We start from the raw sequence: 6,026 nt of genomic DNA, 5'->3' as shown, positions 1-6,026 counted from the left end.
AAATCTTGGAAATATCCATAAAATATCAGAGACCTAACAGCCTAGACATAACTCACAAACACCTCCAGAGACCTAACATATAAACACAAAATCAGCACAGAGACCTCACATCTGAGGACACATACTCACAAACAGGCCAGAGACCTCTTGCCCTGGTTCATACACCCACATACAGATCAGAGGCCTCCACCAACAGACACCCTCACACACCCATTTCTAGGATATGTCCAGACAACCAGACAGAAAATTCACAACCCAGGACACTGTATTTGCTTCTTATTGCTGTTGTGAGAGATCACCACAATTTAGTGTCGGGGAAAAACACAAATTTATTTATTATATTATATTTGTGGAGGTTAGAAACCCGAAAATGGGTCTCAGAGTATTAAACTCAAGTGTGAACAGAGCTGTGTTCCTTCTGGAGACTCTAGGGGAGAATTCACTTCCTTGCCTTTTCTAGTTTTCCAGAGCTGCCTGTATTCTTGGCCCCTGACCCCTTCCTCTACCTGCAAAGCCCTCAGCGCTCATCTTCAAATCTCTCTGATTTCTGTCCCCATCATCAATCTCCTCCCTGACTAGGGCTTCCTGGTCACATGTCCTTTACTGGACATCTCTGGAGTCCTATTATTTGGCTGAGTACAGACATATACACACAGTACCAAATTACACATCCCAGAATATACCCCCATGAACATCTCAAGGATCTCACAAGCCGGGATGCACACCTACAAATTCTCCATCATCAGATCACCGTGTCTAACCTGGCTTGTGTCATTACTTTGCACTCAGTGACAATAACCGTCCTGTCCCCCTCATTTCGGGACCCTTGTGACTACAGTGGGCCCACCCAGAAAATCTAAGAACACCTTCCCATTGCAAAATGCTTAATTTAATCACAGCTTCAAAGTAACTTTTAACATGTAAGGTCTCATCTTCACAGGGTCCAAGGATTAGGACATGGGCATCTTTAGGAGGCCTTAAGTCAGCAGAGGAGAGACACACACACGCACAAATAGTAAGAGGCCTCCAATCACAAAACACACACCTCCAAAAGAGCTCAGGGACCCAAAATCCTGGGCCATGCACTAGAAATAGTTCACACCCCTCAGCTGGAGTCATACATCTAGAAAGTGACCAGAGACCTCCTTCCCTCAGACATGAGTCTAAGGAGAATAGAGAGACACACATTCTGGGACATATGCCCATAAACAGGTCTGAGACCTCAAAAATTGGGACACATACACACAAACAGAACAGACCTCATACCATTGACCAACAAGCAAAAGTGCCCCCCCACCAAAAAAAACCCCTCTTGTATATTGTGATATACACACGCAAACGGATCAGAGACCTTATCTGAGAAACACAAGCAAAAATGGCTCAGAGGGGCTCCTGAGTGGCTCAGTCAGTTAAGCGTCCCACTCTTGGTTTTGGCTCAGGTCATGATTTCACAGCTCGTGAGTTCGAACCCCACATTCGGCTCTGTGCTGACAGCATGGAGCCTGCTTGGGATTCTCTCTCTCTCCCTCCCCGCTGCTTTCTTTCTCTCTCTCTCTCTCTCTCTCTCTCTCTCAAAAATAAATAAATTAGGGGCGCCCGGGTGGTTCAGTCAGTTGGGCATCTGACTTCAGCTCATGTCACAATCTCACGGTTTGTGGGTTCAAGCCCCGCATCAGGCTCTGTACTGACAGCTAGGAGCCTGGAGACTGCTTTGGATTCTGTGTCTCCTTCTCTCTCTGCCCCTCCCCCACTTGTGCTCTGTCTCTCAAAAATAAATAAATGTAAAAAATTAATTAATTAATTAATTAATTTAAAAAGTTTTTTTTAATGGCTTGGAGACCCCAAACCCTGCAACAGTAACCCACAACACATTAGAGACAACCTCATATCCTGGGAAATAGACCCAGGGTAATTAAAGATGCTTGACGTCTTGGGGCACACAGCCACAAGTAGATGAGAGAGCTCAAATCCTGAGGCACATACTTGCAAACAGATCAGAAGCCTCACCCCTGAGATGGGTACCCACAAAGAGCTCAGAAACCTCACACCCTGGATACACAAACCTTAACAAAAAATATTGCATCCCGTTACATGTTCAAGTATACAATCAGAAATCTCATATACTCGCAAATAAAGCCAAAAGCATCAGAGGCCTCACAAGCTGAGATAGAGACCTTCAAACGGCTCAGGGAACTCGTGCCTGTGATATACATCCACAAATAGCTCTAAAACCTCACATCCTAGGACATGGATTCAGAAACAGAGCATAGAATTCACATCTTGGAAGACATCCACAAACATGCCAGAGTCCTTTCAGCCTGGTTCACTTACCAGAAGAACAGATCAGCGTCTTGCATTATATGCCCTCCCCCACACAAATGATCAGAGGGTTCACATCCTGGGATACACTTCAACAAACATATTAGAGACCTCACAACCTGGACATGTAACCAGGAGACCACAGGCCTCAAACATGTAACCCGGAGACCACAGACCTCAAACCCCGCAACATATACCCACAGAGAGATCAGACACCTCACGCTCTGAGAAATATGCCAACAAACAGATCGGGGGGCTCACATCTTGGGATAGACCCCAAAACACATCACAGACTATATACAAACAGATGCCCACAAACAGATCAGCGATCTCAAATCCTGCAACATAAGCTTACAAGGTACATCAGAGACAAGACACGCTATGAAAAAAAGAGCCAGAAAAAAAAGAAAAAGAAAGCAAAGCAAAGCAAAGCAAAGCAAAAAGAGCCAGAAACAGACCACAGGACTAATCTCTTCTGACATATATCCATGAAGAGATAAGAGAGTTCATATACAGAGACATATACTCACAAGAGATCAAAGGATTCGGGCCAAGGGACATACACTCACAACAAGCTCTTTCAAACTTCATACCCTGGACATTCATAACTAAACACATTAAAGACCTCAGATTCTGGAGGCGCCTGGGTGGCTCTGTGGGTGAAACGTCTGACTTCAGCTCAGGTCATGATCTTGCAGTTTGTGAGTTCGGGCCCCGCATCAGGCTATCTGCTGTTAGCACAGAGCCCACTTCATATCCTCTGTCTCCCTCTCTCTCTTCCCCTCCCCTGCTCATGCTCTCTCTTAGAAATAAATAAACATTAAAAAAAAACCACAATATTTAAGAAAATAAAGACCTCAGATTCTGGCATACATACCACCATTGAAAGCAGAAAGTTCATCACCATCAGAAATATATCTGAAACACATCAGAGACCTAATAACCTAGGATGCAACCCACAAATATCATAAAGACCTCACATACTGGACGTACACCCCAAATCAGCTCAGAGACTTCACGCACACACAAACAGATCAGAGACCTCACATTCTGGGACGTACACCAACAAACATCCCAGAGACCACAAACTTTGGAACATACACCCTCAAATAGGTCAGAGACCTCACACTCTGGTTCATGCACCTGCACACAGATCAGAGACCTCCTGCCATCAGGCACACACTCACAAATAGATGGCGGAGTTCACATCCTGGGATGTGCACCGACAACCAGATGGAGACCTCCCAACCTGGACGCTGCAGTCATTTCCTACCGCTGCTGTAACAAACAAACCACTGCAATCTTAGTGTTGTAAAATAACACACATTTATTACCTTACATTTCTACGGGTCAGAAACCCGAAAATGAGTCTTACAGAGATAAAATCAAGTTGTCAGCAGACCTGCCTTCCTCCTGGAGGCTCCAACACAGAATCCATTTCCTGGCATTTTCCGGTTTTAGGGGCTGCTGCATTCCCTGGCTCATGGCCCTTTCCTCCATCTTCAAAGCCAGCAGGGTTTCATTCTTCAAATCTCTCTCCGATTTCGCTTCCCTCTGATTCAGTTGTCGTAGCTCTTTCTCTGAGTCTGTTTCCATCTTTATGTCACCATCTTTGACTCAGCTTGTATCACTGTCACACTGCCATTTCCAACTCTTACCATCCTGCCTCCCACATATAAGGACTTTAATCATTATGTTAGGCCCACCTGGATAGTCCAGGATGAAATCCCAATCTCAAAGTGGTTCACTTCATTATACCTACAAGTCCTTTTTGCCAGAAAGTTAACATAATCACAGGTTCCAGGGATTGGGACGTGGATATCATTGGGGAGGTAAGTATTCAGACACGACGTACATGGCACAGACTGATAGAGATGTGACATCCTGGGACATACACCCACAGACCAGTCAGGGAACTCACACCTCATATATACACCCACAAACAGATCAGGGACCTAACAGCCTGGAAAGTTTAGCCATAAAGAAATCATAGACTAGGCGCACCTGGCCAGCTCAGTCAGTAGAGTATGCGACCCTCGATCTCAGGGTCACGAGTTTGAGCTCCACGTTGGGCGTAGAGTTTACTTAAAGATAAAAAAGAAATCACAGGCTTCAAATCCTGCAACAGAAACCTACAAACTTCAGAGGCCTCACACGCTGGGTGGTACATCCAGAAACAGATTATGGTTCTCACATCCACTCGCGCCCAGCACATATACCGACTACCATGTCACAGTCCTCAAAGCCTGGAACATATACCCATCAAGAGTTCACATATGGCACCTGCTGTCATTCACTTCTAAACAGACCAGAAACCTCACAACCTGGGACACACACACACACACACACACACACACACAGAGCTCAGACACCTCACACACTGGGATACTCACCACCAAGCAGATCAGAGACTTCATATCCTGCAATACGCAACAAGCAGATCAGAGAACTTACATCCTTGTCAAAATTCACGACCAGAGAGCACATACTGAATAACACAGGAAGGAACAGAGAAGAGACCTCACACCATGACACACAACCACAGAGAAGTCAGAAACCTGACACTCTGGACATAAAACACACCATAAAAGAGCCAAGACTTCGCATTCTATGACACATACCCATAAACAGATCAGAAACCTCAGATCTTGGCAAAGAACCCCCTAGCAGATCAGAGAACCTACGACCTGGGACATATACTTGTAAAAAGTAAAGAAACACATTTCGGGACATATATCCATATGTGATCAGAGACCTTAAATCCTGGGAATTAGACCCATAATGAGATCAGAGACATTACATCCTGGGATGTAATGCGCCTGAAAAACTGATCAGAAATCTCACCTCCATGGACGAACACACCCAAACAGGTCAGACACTTCACATCCTGGGACATATACCCACAAACAGCTAGGGTCCTAACATCCTGAGACATATATGCACAACCATATAAGACTTTATACCCTTGGCAAACGCAAACAGATCAGAGACTCCCATTCTGTGATACACACCCACAAAGACATTAGCAACCTCAGAACCTGAGACATACATGTATGATACACCAGAGAGCTCAAATCCTGCAGTATACACCCCAAACAGCTGAGACATCACAGAGCAGGAAATATACTCAGAAACGAAGCAAATTGGGACATATGCTCAAAAGGGAGGAAAAAGAGCTCACATCTTGGGAATATACCTGCAAATAAGTAAGAGGCCTCACATCATGGGACACACACCCTCACATAGGTGAGACACCTCACATGTTTGGAAATACACGAGGAATAGAAAGACACTTCACACTGCGGGTCCTACACCCTCGAAAAGATCAGAGATATCGCATCATGTGACATAACACTTGCAAACAGATCGGCAATGTCAAAGTGTAAGAATTAAATCCATGTGGGGTGCCTGGGTGGCTCAGTCAGCTAAGCGGCCAACTCTTGGTTTCAGTTCGGGTCGTGATCTCATGGTTTGTGAGTTTGAGCCCAGCATTGGGCTCTGAGCTGACAGTGAGGAGCCTGCTTGGGATTCTCTCCCTCTCCCTCTCTTTCTGCCCCTCCTACACTCTCTCTCTCAATAAATAAATAAATAAAATAAAAATTAAAAATTAAAAAATTAAAAAATAAAACTTAAAAAAAAGAATTAAATCCACGAACTTATCAGAGACCTCACACCCAGGGATATATAACCACAAATAGATCAAAGAT

Source organism: Panthera onca, chromosome X, assembly GCF_046562875.1.
Source record: "Panthera onca isolate mPanOnc1 chromosome X, mPanOnc1 haplotype 2, whole genome shotgun sequence".
Lineage (NCBI taxonomy): Eukaryota > Metazoa > Chordata > Mammalia > Carnivora > Felidae > Panthera > Panthera onca.
The sequence above is the reverse complement of the archived record's forward strand: the minus strand, read 5'-3'. Positions refer to the sequence as shown.